The 11,277-nt window shown below is 52.4% G+C and overlaps 1 pseudogene; it reads left to right on the top strand.

Annotated features, from left to right (window-relative positions):
* Positions 1 to 8,364: 8,364 nt before the first annotated feature.
* On the top strand, positions 8,365 to 8,546 carry LOC126541061 (U2 spliceosomal RNA; annotated as a pseudogene).
* The last annotated feature ends 2,731 nt before the right edge of the window (positions 8,547 to 11,277 follow it).

Genomic DNA, 11,277 nt, shown 5'->3' with positions numbered 1-11,277 from the left:
ATGTGCTTTTTAGTGCAATTTTTCCGATTTGTGGACGCGTTCTGAGTGCTGCTAAACTACTGTAAGGAACTAGGCAGCAGTATAAAAGGGGAAAGAGCCTGGCAGGGCTTAGTGAGGGTTGTGCCGTGCTTGCTGACTGAGCGGTTGACTTTCGGCGTAGTTCAAACGCTTGCCGGAAACGAGAACAAAAATGTCAACTCTCCCGAAGTCACTTTGCAGTGTCCTGTGTGCACCTGAACGTGAGAACGAGGCCTTCTCTGTGCGCTGCGCTCAAGAAACGCCAAAGGACGCCCGACTACGGTTATGAGCATCATCGAGCGACATCCCTCCGGACAGCGGATGCAGTCCCCTGACCATCGGGATCTCCTTCCCCCGGCGGGGCGGTCTGTTACGTTTCGCCTACAACGCGCGGTAATGCCGGCGCGGATGCAACGGACGCCGGGGCTTCGTTCAAAGCGGCGGACATTTTGGCCCGTGCGACGCCGCCGCAACGCTTCCCCGCCAAGCGTGTCCAGGCGTGTTTCAGTGCCACGTGTCTTCGTGTGTGCGTGTGTGTGTGTGTGCCCTCGCTTGTCAAAGCGCGGCAGCCGGGGAACGGAGTTCCCCGAATGAGGAGCCTGGAGGTCTCTCGGCTCAACCGTGCGCGCCGTCGTGTGGGCGGGTTGGCGATGCGTCACTGCACTCGGTTCAGCAGGTCTCTCGGCTCGACCGTGCGCGCCGTCGTGGGCTCATGCTCCGCCGTCCCGTGACCTTCATCCCGTGACCTTCATCCCGTGACCTTCCCTTTTGGACCGCGACGCCGAGAGTATAAGAGCAGCTGCCCCCGGACGCCAGGAGAGAGGCTCCGATTTGTACTGTTGAGTTACGTGCTCTCCCGTCTCTCCACTTCGGTCGAACTGACCGGCCGCTCTTTTGCTATGTTAGAATAAACAAGTTGTTCTGTTACCAGTCTTCTCATGCTTTGCCGGGACCTTCGGATGCTTCCAGTGCCCCAGGCCGCCAGGCCAACGCTACCCTTGGGGCTTGCGACCCATTGGCAATAACGGGCGTCAGCACCGAGACCCCAACAACTCGTGCCAGCGGTGCGATTCCAACACCGCTATAATCATCGTCGGCTTTCAGAGCGTGCGACGTTGTCAAACATTGGTTCCCGTCAAATGCGTGCAAACGCTTTTTCGTCCTATTCAAACTAATTCATGCCCTGAAAGTAACCGCGAAGGCGGGCTCCTGTGCAGAAGGAATCTCATTGTGGCAAAGCCAGCTTTGCAGAATGCTTTCCCCTCGCATGCGCTTTTCCTTCAGTAAAGCGCTGCAGTACGCGTTGCACGAAGAGATTAATGACAATCACAATCGTTTGGCAGTTTCATGGTTGTAGGCTACATCTGTATACCTCGCAAAGGTTGCACACCTTGTCTCAACGGTGTATAGCGTCGTCCACACCTTGTTGAGACGAGGAACGTAAGTGCCCTGATGGTTGATTATATCTCTTGCTTTCTCTTTTGCTCCCTTTTTCCTCCCTACCCCAACGCCAGTAGCAGGCTAGAACGTAGTAGTCTAGGCCGACCTCCCAGCTTTTCTTCTCAAAATCTCTCTCTCTCCATCTCTATCTGATTCTCTCTCTCTTTCTTTCTCTCTCTCTCTCAGCCAACTTTTCGTCGTCTCGCAACGGCAAACGAAGGAGTACAAGTAAGAAACGGCGGAAAGCAAAGCTTGGCGCAAAAGGTTGGAAAGAGGCACTACGTCATCCCTAAGCCAACCAGATGCGGGGGAAAGAAGGGAAATGAGAAAGACGAGACGGGGAGATAAAGGAGAGAACAGAGACGCTCAGTGCGTTTCGCTGCGAAAAACGCGAAGCCAAGTGAACGCCCCGCCGTCACGCTTTGTTCGTTCGGCTCTGCAGCAGAGCCAGAATAACGTTGCCCCTTCCCTGGCTCGCTTGAGCGTTTCGCTCGCAAGCATTAGCATTCCGGATGTGCAGTTACGTGCAATGCAGTGGCCTGCGGTGTACGAACAGCAAAGTTCCCTCCGAGGAGCTTCACCGAAATTCCATATTTCGCTATTGCCTCCAGTGATTCGCCGTTCGGGGCAAACTGACAAGATTTGAAAAAAATAATAATACTGCATCAAAAAATATGTCTATATCGCTTGCTTATATATATATATATATATATATATCTTCGCGGTAGTCCCAAGGAGCACGAAAAGTTGGCTACCGGTTCATACACGCGATGAGGTACTATGCTGCAGGAACTGATGCGGAGCTTTCGGGAGGATTGACGAGGCAGAACTTTTGCAAATGAATCCGAGCGGTCTCTTTGATAACCCCTCTCTCGCGTAAACACGCGCGCGTCTACGTGCGCCGCGCGTCAGGCGTCCGCGGCGTACCCATAAAGTGGCACGAAAAATTGCCTCTGATTGCCTGCGTACCGTGCGAGCGCGCGGCAGCGATAGAGTTTAGGTCGATTCTAGCGCGGTTTCGTCCAGCTTCGATTGACAGCTGAAAAAAGAGAGCAGAAGAGAAGCTATGGGATTTATCACGTGGAACCAGTGCTCTACTTCTCTACCGACGGGAAAACGGTTCGTTAAATAGCCTATTCAGCGCGGCTTGTGAACTGAGCTTCTGATTATGCGTAGCTTGCAGTATAAAAGGCGGCTTGGGAGGGATGGCTGTGAAGGACAGTTGATTTGAGGGTTTCTTATTATTTTATCTTTTTTTACTTCAAAGTCGGCTTATTCGCTCCCTGCGCGTATTCTCGGTACATATACTGCCACATGCGTTTCCTGCATAGTTTCTTTTTTTATTCTGCAATCGCTTTCACAGGATTATCCCTGTCGTCACAACATCGCGATCGCGGAAGGCGCCCGTTCTGTATCCGAAGCGTTGCGAACTTGTCCTCAAACTGACAGTGCGACAGGCGCATCCAATCGTATTGCGCGGGCGATGCGAGTGGTGTCTGACAAACTGGAATATACGCGAGCACCGGCGATTGCCCTGGAATGTGCGGCTGACTCATGTAGGTACAGTGCACTGACTTCGGGGCGATTTGTTGCGACAACCCCGGATAGACGTTATTTTTGTCACTTGAGTGTTTGTGTCGTTTTCTAGGTACAAGTTAACGGAGTATAGAATTCACTCGTCGCGATTACATTCCTTGCAGCGTGCGTCTTCTGCGGCGTGTTTCTTTCTGCCCGCCGCGGTAGCTTAGTGGCTACGATGCCCCGCTGCTTAGGTCGATGTTGCGGGTTCGAGCCCGGGAACGGCTGCCGCATATTGATGGGGGCGAAACGAAAAAGGAAAGAATACGCGCTTGTACTGGGATTTCGGCGCATGTTAAAGTACCCCGAGTGGTTCCGGAGTGGTCCACTATGGCGCGCCTCATAATCAAAGGGATGCTTTGGCGCATAATGCCCTAGAATTTGTTTTCTTTCTTTTCGGCGTGTTTCTCGAGAGAAAGCCATGCTATAGCATTGTCCGTGATTTTTCAGGAGTCCTTCGCGCAGCAGGTGCGCAATATTACGCTGTTCCAGGAACATAGTGAGACGTGCTCTACAAATCATGTGGCTCTCTAAACGTAGTGACGAGGCGGTGGCTCATACAACTGCTTTTCGCAGCAATTGACCTAAGGGAAGTAGTGCTCCAACGGAGTGTGGGTCTTCTTCTTTTTTTCTCGGACGAGAGGGTACCCACACGTACACAAAAGAAATCCTCAGTAAATCGCAACACGACGTTCAACGCTGTCCAGCGCAAAGTTCCCTGACGAGCCCAGAGCTGGCACACAAAAGCCGTGCCTGGCGGCGGCTCGCGTCTCGCCCAGAGACGACAGCTCCGCGACACGTCGGCGCAACGAACCGAGCGAACATCGCGCTCGATCGGCACACTTCTGCGCGGGCGCTAACGAAGTGACTAGTCGCGCGACACTCCACCCGGCGCTGCAGCTTCGGCGGCGGCACGGTGGATGCGCGCACACGCGCGGAATGAGCGGGGCGGCAGGCGACACCTGCAGCTGACGCGCGCGCGGAGCAACGCTCGAACCGCGCGGGTGCTCGAAGCCTCGAGCAGGCGTCGACACGGCGAGAGCGGAGCGTGCTTCGCGCGCTGCGGCGGCTTCGACCCCGCGGCCGTGTCGGCCCCCGAGGGGACATCCAGGCTCCCCCCCCCTCCCCACTCGGTCACGTCGCTCACGCGTCGAGTACGGGGCGGTGGCGGCAGCTCGGGCGGTGCGCGCGGGCTGTCGGCAGGAAGGCGGGCTGCGGCCGAGTGGGCCTCGGGTTCGTTGAACGAACGCGTCCCCCACGCAGCGACTCGCTGCTGCTTTTGCTGCAGCTGCAGCCGCTGCGTGGGTGCGGGGGCTGCCGAGCCTAGCTTCGACAGCGACTGGGCCGCTGGCGATGCGATGGCAGAAGCGGCGGTGCTCATTAAAGGGTCCGGCTGAGGCACAATAGGCGCCACTGCCTGCTCGGGTCGGTCGGTGATCGCGATTGTTATTTCTGTGCGCGACAGCGCTCTCCCAGGCTCTGTCACATCTACCAAAGAGCCAGCGCACCATCGCCGGTAGTTGTACGGCCAGGGAAGAAAAGATTACGAGATGCAGTATATGAGAAAAAAAAAAACTGAACATATTCCTAAGCCTGAGCAAGTAACCTGGATTTCAGGTAGGCTACGTGCAGTAGCCTACACGGTCAACACAGTGTCTTACTGTTTTGACAGATGCAAGCTAAACCTGAGCCGACATTCGTAATTCCTTCTGAACTTACCTTGCATGTTATATTAAAGAGTTCTAACTCGTACGTATCAGTTTTCACATTGCCCGGGCTATGGATATTGGAGTTACTCTTTGTGCTCCTTTTCTCTTCCTTGTTCTTCTTCTTTTGCAGGATGACAACGCCAGTGTTGGCGATGGCATTTAGTGACATTGTGTTGAAACTCAGATGTGCTGCAAGATTCATCTGTCGTTTGACTCTTGATATGGAGGGAAAGAAATATAGTATTACGAAGCTTGCTTAGCTGCACAAATCCTTATGCAGAATATAAGAGCGCCTACACAGCCACATAACGCAATAAGCCCACGTGGTTTGGTCGCAGCATGATCATACAGCGTAGCATCAAAGACGCCAGCATGAACCGAAACACATACGTATCGGCTAAGTAATTTCCCTCTATTGTATATGGCACCCATACGGTGAATCAACTAGTGCTGTGATGCATAGAAAAAAAAAACCTGAGAGCTCAAAATTTTACACCGAACGATCACGTCCTAAGGGATGACAATATTTTATTATTGCCAGCCTGCAGATTCTTCTTGCGACAGAATACTAATACGAAAGCATTCTGTGGCTACCTTCCCGCACTCCGCTGGTGAGCTAAGGAGCCTCGTTTTGGGCTTTCGCGAAGCGCCACCATATGATGTCACGTACCCGTTCAAGGCGAGCAACTGCCTGGGAAGCCGCCGTTTCACGTAAGGGCCAGCGCACCGGATGCCTGCGTCACCAAGCTCTACAAAAGGAAAAGAAGAAAAGCTTGTTAATTTGTTGGCGATGATGAAGGAGATTAGAGTCGGTGTTAGAACACTTCCCAGAATTTCGTTTATAACCCGCCTGCACGAGAACGACCTCCCGAGAAATTTAGACAGGCAGTGTGGAAACGACACCCAAGTTTAAAGCAGGCTAATAATTATCCTCGAAATGCTCTCGTTAAATCCTAAACTGACCCAGACGGGCTTTCACCTTCACGGCACGACGCGTCCATCTATCCCAGGAAAAAAGCCAGAGACAAGGAGGTTAACTAGACTTCGATCAGTCGGCTACCCTACACGCGAGGAAGGAGGAAGACAGTGAGATATGAAGCGAGGACGTTCAGCTCCGTCACGTGCTCTACAGACGAGGCGCAGCGCGTCTACAGTCGGGCACACACACACGCACTGCACCCCTATCTGCCCCGCACCACTTCACGGGAGCGAGCGTGCGTGCGCGACGACGTCTCCGCTGCCCCGCGGCGAGCCAGGCCTCGGGCGTGCGAGTGGACTCGGGGAGCCGCGAGGGCCAGTCGATAGCTCGATAGGCAGCTTCTCGCGTCGTGCGACGCAGAGTTGAGGGGGAACGGGTCTAGCGGAGGGCCGCTCTGGTGGTGGGGAGGGCGACTCATTAGCGAGCCCGCTCGAAGCGGGCCTATGCGCCGTGAAGCGACGACGTCGGCCGTGTGGAGTGAGTGAAGAGAAAGAAAAATAACGCAGTGAGAAGGCCGGCAGCGGGTCTAGTCCCGAGGCACAGCGCACGATAGGCTCACGCGCGTCGCGACCTCCTGGAGAAGTGTGATGGTCTATAGACTCGCACGCTAGCACTCACGCACGCCAGCAGGGGGGGGGGGGGGGGGGGGGGGCGCTTTGTTCCTCACGGGGTATCTGGTAAATTAAATGATGAGAGCGTCGCACGCTCGTTCTTCAGCTTGCCGTTGTAGGCACGAGCCGCGACTCATGCGTTCTCGCTACTGCGTCCCTCCCGTTGGTTTCTGCTACGAAATGTCGCGGCCGCTCCTTGCGTTGAGGTGCGTTCTGCTCGCCGCGACATCGAAAAAACGAGTCGGCTTTCTTTCTTTTTTTTTTTTTTTGTCGTGGTTGTTTAAGTATCAGTTTTTGGAAATGCAGTTACGAATACCGGCGGCTTGTGTCACGCGCCTCTCTTTCTCTCGCTCTCAACATCCTTAGCTGGAAAGTTTCTAGGGCACTTTCGATGTCCTTAGCGGAATATATGCGTGATTTTTTGTTGTGGATCATTAACGCTGCTGTGGCCAAATGTAATATGAGCCATGTTGCCCTTATGCAATAATGACTTTTTGGAGCTTCGAAAATCATAAATAAATAAATAAAATATACGTGCTTCAATACGGATCAACTTAGAACAAAAGCTTCAGAGAGAAATGGCCCTTGTCACGTCACCTGAAGATCCACAGAATGCAGTCATAATTAACTGCAATGCAAAAGGAGGACGACGGAAAAGAAATGGACGTGAGGCCGCACTCAACGTAGATGTCTATGACAAAAAATTTCAGTGCCCTTCCACTCTGTGAAGAAGCTTGACCAGCGAAGCTGTGCATGTGGGCCCCTTAATGGCGACCTGTCCATTGCCCTGCGTCAAACGCCGTGTGCACGTAAACGGAAGGCGAGGCGCGACTAGTCGTTCCTCCACGATGTTAAGCCTCGGAGGATGATGAAGCACCGTCGGGGGAGGAGGAGGGGAGGGTACATACGCATGTATTGTTGCAAAACGCGGCACGACACCTTTTACTAACGTATCCCGGCACGTAGAGGACACGCACCTCACCGAACTCCGAGGGCACTGTTACGACTTTGCACCGGTGCCACCACTATTACGACTTTGAGGTGGTCCCGTAGCGCTCGTCACCCGTTTCGTGACAGAGCGTTGGTAGCGAAGACTCCGAGTCAGGCGTCGGTGAGAATAACAAAAGGGACTTTATACACTATATACAGGTCATTATACAGGACATGATCGGATCGGCACTGGGGCCGAGAGCTCACAGCAAACGCGACTGTTCCCGCACGGCGACGTCCGGCGAAAACGCGTGACACATCTCACTCCAGTCGAGAGCGGCACTGGCTCCCGGTGGGTCGGCGGATCCGGTTTTTCAGGCGGCGCGTCGCGGCTTATAAGCCCCGAGAAACCATTGTCACTCAGACGGCCCAATACAAACCCAGCACTCGACGGTCGTCCGAGAGGTCCAACCAGCGACCGCGCTGGCCACCCGGTTCAAAGTTCGCGCGCGCGGTGACCTCCAGGAAAAAGGAGGTGCGGCGCCGGGCTGTCTGGCACTTGGTGGCACGTTTGGACATGTTGCTCGCCGAAACTTCTCCGCAGGACACCGATGCCTGACGGCTCAGCATCTTGACTTGTCAAGGGAGAATTAGGGCGCTGTGCCTTTCGGCGCAGCCCCGGGTTTGTCCAAAGGGCGCTCGCAGGATAAATTCTGCATCTTGTAGATTCGGAATCCGGGCTGGTGGTAATGGCACAACAGCACACACTGCTTCACCGTAGCCAGGGCGATCGTGCGTTGGTCGACGTCCCGCCGGGCAGTAATGGTTGCGAGGTCACTCGAAAATCACAAGCGTTGACGCACAACACAGGCCGCACAAAATTGGTTCCGCACAAACTCCCTCTGAAACCTGGCCGTTGCTCCGGTGAAACCTTTCAAGTCTGCGGCATCGGGGCGACATGGACGATCCGCATTTCTTGCCGCCTCGCGGTCCTGGCGGGCAGCGCGTTACGTCACCGCCACCATGGGAGAGCGGAAGGAAAGGAAAGGAGACACACAGCCCTTGGAACGCCGACAAAGAGATGGCGGTGCAAACGTAGACATGACCGACGTGGGTCAAGGTGTAATATCAGTTCTTATCAGTTCAATATCTGATACTTGTTGTACTTGGACCTAAGTTATGAAAGTTATTTTTGAAAGCTAGCGGAGTGTTCAAAGCCTACTTATCCTCCGCCGCGAGTCGGCCTGGTATTGCACAATCTTCGGGATCGGCCCACGTGGAGGAGGAATTCTCGATCTACACGGCCCTTGCCCACGGGCACATTTTTAATCAGAACCTAGCCATATACAGCTTCGCTGTGAAAAAGTTGACGAAAAATGTTTTTCAAAAACATCTGTTTTTACCCATGTGCCTGGGACCACAGGGGTATGTGTCATTGAACTTGGACTCTTTCTGCACTATCGTCAGGATCGGCCAACATGATGATTTGTTTTTGTCAACATCTCGTACACATTTGTTTTTTCCCAGATGCTAGCCATAGACAGATTCACTGTAAAAAAGTCGCTGTTTCACCCGAAAGGTGAAGCCTTGATTGCGATAGCAAATTTTTAAGCAGCTGTACGAAGCAAGGATAGTAGTTTTCTGGGCCGTATAAACTTGTAAACATTTGCTTACGAACTAAATTAACAAGCTTGGTGTCACGCGCGCAGAAACATGAACACATCTCACTCGATTACCGTGCAAACTCGCTATCAAAAGGCTGGAGTGAGAAAGCGCGGCAGCAGCGGCAAGCGAATGGACCTTCGTGCTGCCTTTCGCTTCAATGCGAACTAAGCGGCGAAAACACAGCGAGCGGCGGACTGTGTGCCTTTCGCAGATGGCTTCAAGATACAGCTGACCTGGGCGGCATTTTTACAATTGCTTGTACGTACAGCGGGACGTGGCGTTTCTCGCGGCGCTCGACGTTTCTGCGCAGGCGCGAGTAACAGCGGGCGCGGGAGAGAAAATCTGGGGGCCTTTGCTACTTGAATACGTGACTCTGCCTAGGCATTACGGAGGAGGTTTCTTAGCGCGTGTTATCACACAAAGCTATCAGCATTCGACGCACTCTGTCGCCATCCAGATCGCTTTCAAGATAGAGCCCGCGCGGCCGCGCCATACGCAGCCGCCGCCGTAGTAAAACGACCACCCCCTCCCTCCTGTGCCTTGCGCGCGACGGAAGACGGCGCGCTTCCTCCCCACTTTCCTCCCTTGCTAGAGCGTAATTGAGCCATCCTAGTTGGCTAACCCTCGCACGCTTTCGCTGGCACATACAGCATACGCAGCTTGCGGCGACTATGTTATCGCCCTTGGACTTTATACGGAACATCACATGAGACGGCGACAGCGACGGCAGAAATGCGCCTGGAGTGTCGATATTGTTACTATCTCAATAAAATAAGCGTCGAACGCGTTGTTCAAGCAAGCACGAGATTATCAGAAGTGCACATCTACGCGGCCACAATGAAATGGAGCGGAACACGCAGAAGAACATTCGAGCGTTGCAGAGCGGGGTTGTTAGAAAGTCAGTTAGTTCGCGCAGGAAACTTTGCGTAGGCGTTCTGTGTGTCGCTTGCAGTAACCGCTGGACTCAGTTGCATTACGCGCGTTTCGACTACGGAGAGAGAAAGACAGAGGTGGGAGGAAGAAATGCAAGGGGGTCAACCGAACGCACGTCCGGTTTGCTATCCCTGCACTGTAGGGAAATTGGATGTAGGGACAAAGTGAGTGTGAGTGAGCGATTTATTCGGACTAAATTTGATATGTTGCCAACTATTGTGTCGCCAGCTTCTCCACGTGCATTAAATTGTCCAATGGCCAAAGGACGCTAACATGAGGCATAACATGAAAAACAAAGTGTTCTGCAGCAATAAAACAGAATTCGTAAACACGCTTGAACAGTCAATATAGAAAAACAGCGACAAAACGAGACGTTCTGCGCTTTCTGCAAATAAACACAAACAAGTCAATCACTGCAGTAAAGTAGCAGGAAGAACAGGAGGGAAATGGCACTAGTCGCCCGCATACATACATACATACATACATACATACATACATACATACATACATACATACATACATACATACATACATACATACATACATACATACATACATACATACATACATACATACATACATACATACATGCATACATACATACATACATGTGCCTGCCGCGTGTCTTCCAATGCGAATTGAAGACGCTCTGCAAAATACTCGCGTGTAGTTGCGCAGAAATTTTCTTATCTAGGAAAACAATCTGCTCATAACCGGCATTAAAGCGAAACTCGGGTATAAGTTATATGGACGCTAAAGAGAAGCGCTACGTCAGTTTGGACTGAAGAAGTTTTTGAAAACTCTATTTTCGTTAATGTCGCAGTAGTAAGTTATTACTAGAAGGTATATCAGTACTGCGTCCCAGATTTTTAATTTGTGTTCTCGTATTAGGACCGTTGAGCGCAATGAATGTTCTCGAAACTTGCTAGACGCTGTCTTTATCTCGTTTAGAACGCAATGCACTCGCCGATACAGATTTAACTAGCGCATAGCAGACGCTGTCAAAATCCATGGCGTCACGGTGTACTGGTGCGGAAACGTGAAGGTGGCGTCGCCAGCCATCGTTAGTTTCTTGTCTTTTTTTTTTTAATGCATTCAGGCTTATCAGGCCCCGCTCACGGCTAGAGTGGATATTTCTGTAGAAGTGCAATTTACTAAAACAGCTCCCATTAGTTTTGGTCTTTTGTCTCGTTTTAGGCTAGATAGTTCGACTGCTCTCTGGCATTACGAAACACGCCTGTCTTATCGTGAGTAGCGCCTAGTAATTCACAATAAATCCAGGAATGCAATACCATTCTTGTACTATCTCCGCGTGACGTGATGAACTTTGACAGCTGCTTCTCGCGGATGTGTCGTTCCCTATTAGCGAAGATTACAGTGCGTGTGAACGTAAACAAAGACGAAACGTGGCAAA

The sequence above is a fragment of the Dermacentor andersoni genome, chromosome 2, assembly GCF_023375885.2.
Source record: "Dermacentor andersoni chromosome 2, qqDerAnde1_hic_scaffold, whole genome shotgun sequence".
In the NCBI taxonomy this organism is placed as follows: domain Eukaryota; kingdom Metazoa; phylum Arthropoda; class Arachnida; order Ixodida; family Ixodidae; genus Dermacentor; species Dermacentor andersoni.
This window is presented reverse-complemented; position numbering and strand designations above follow the sequence as displayed.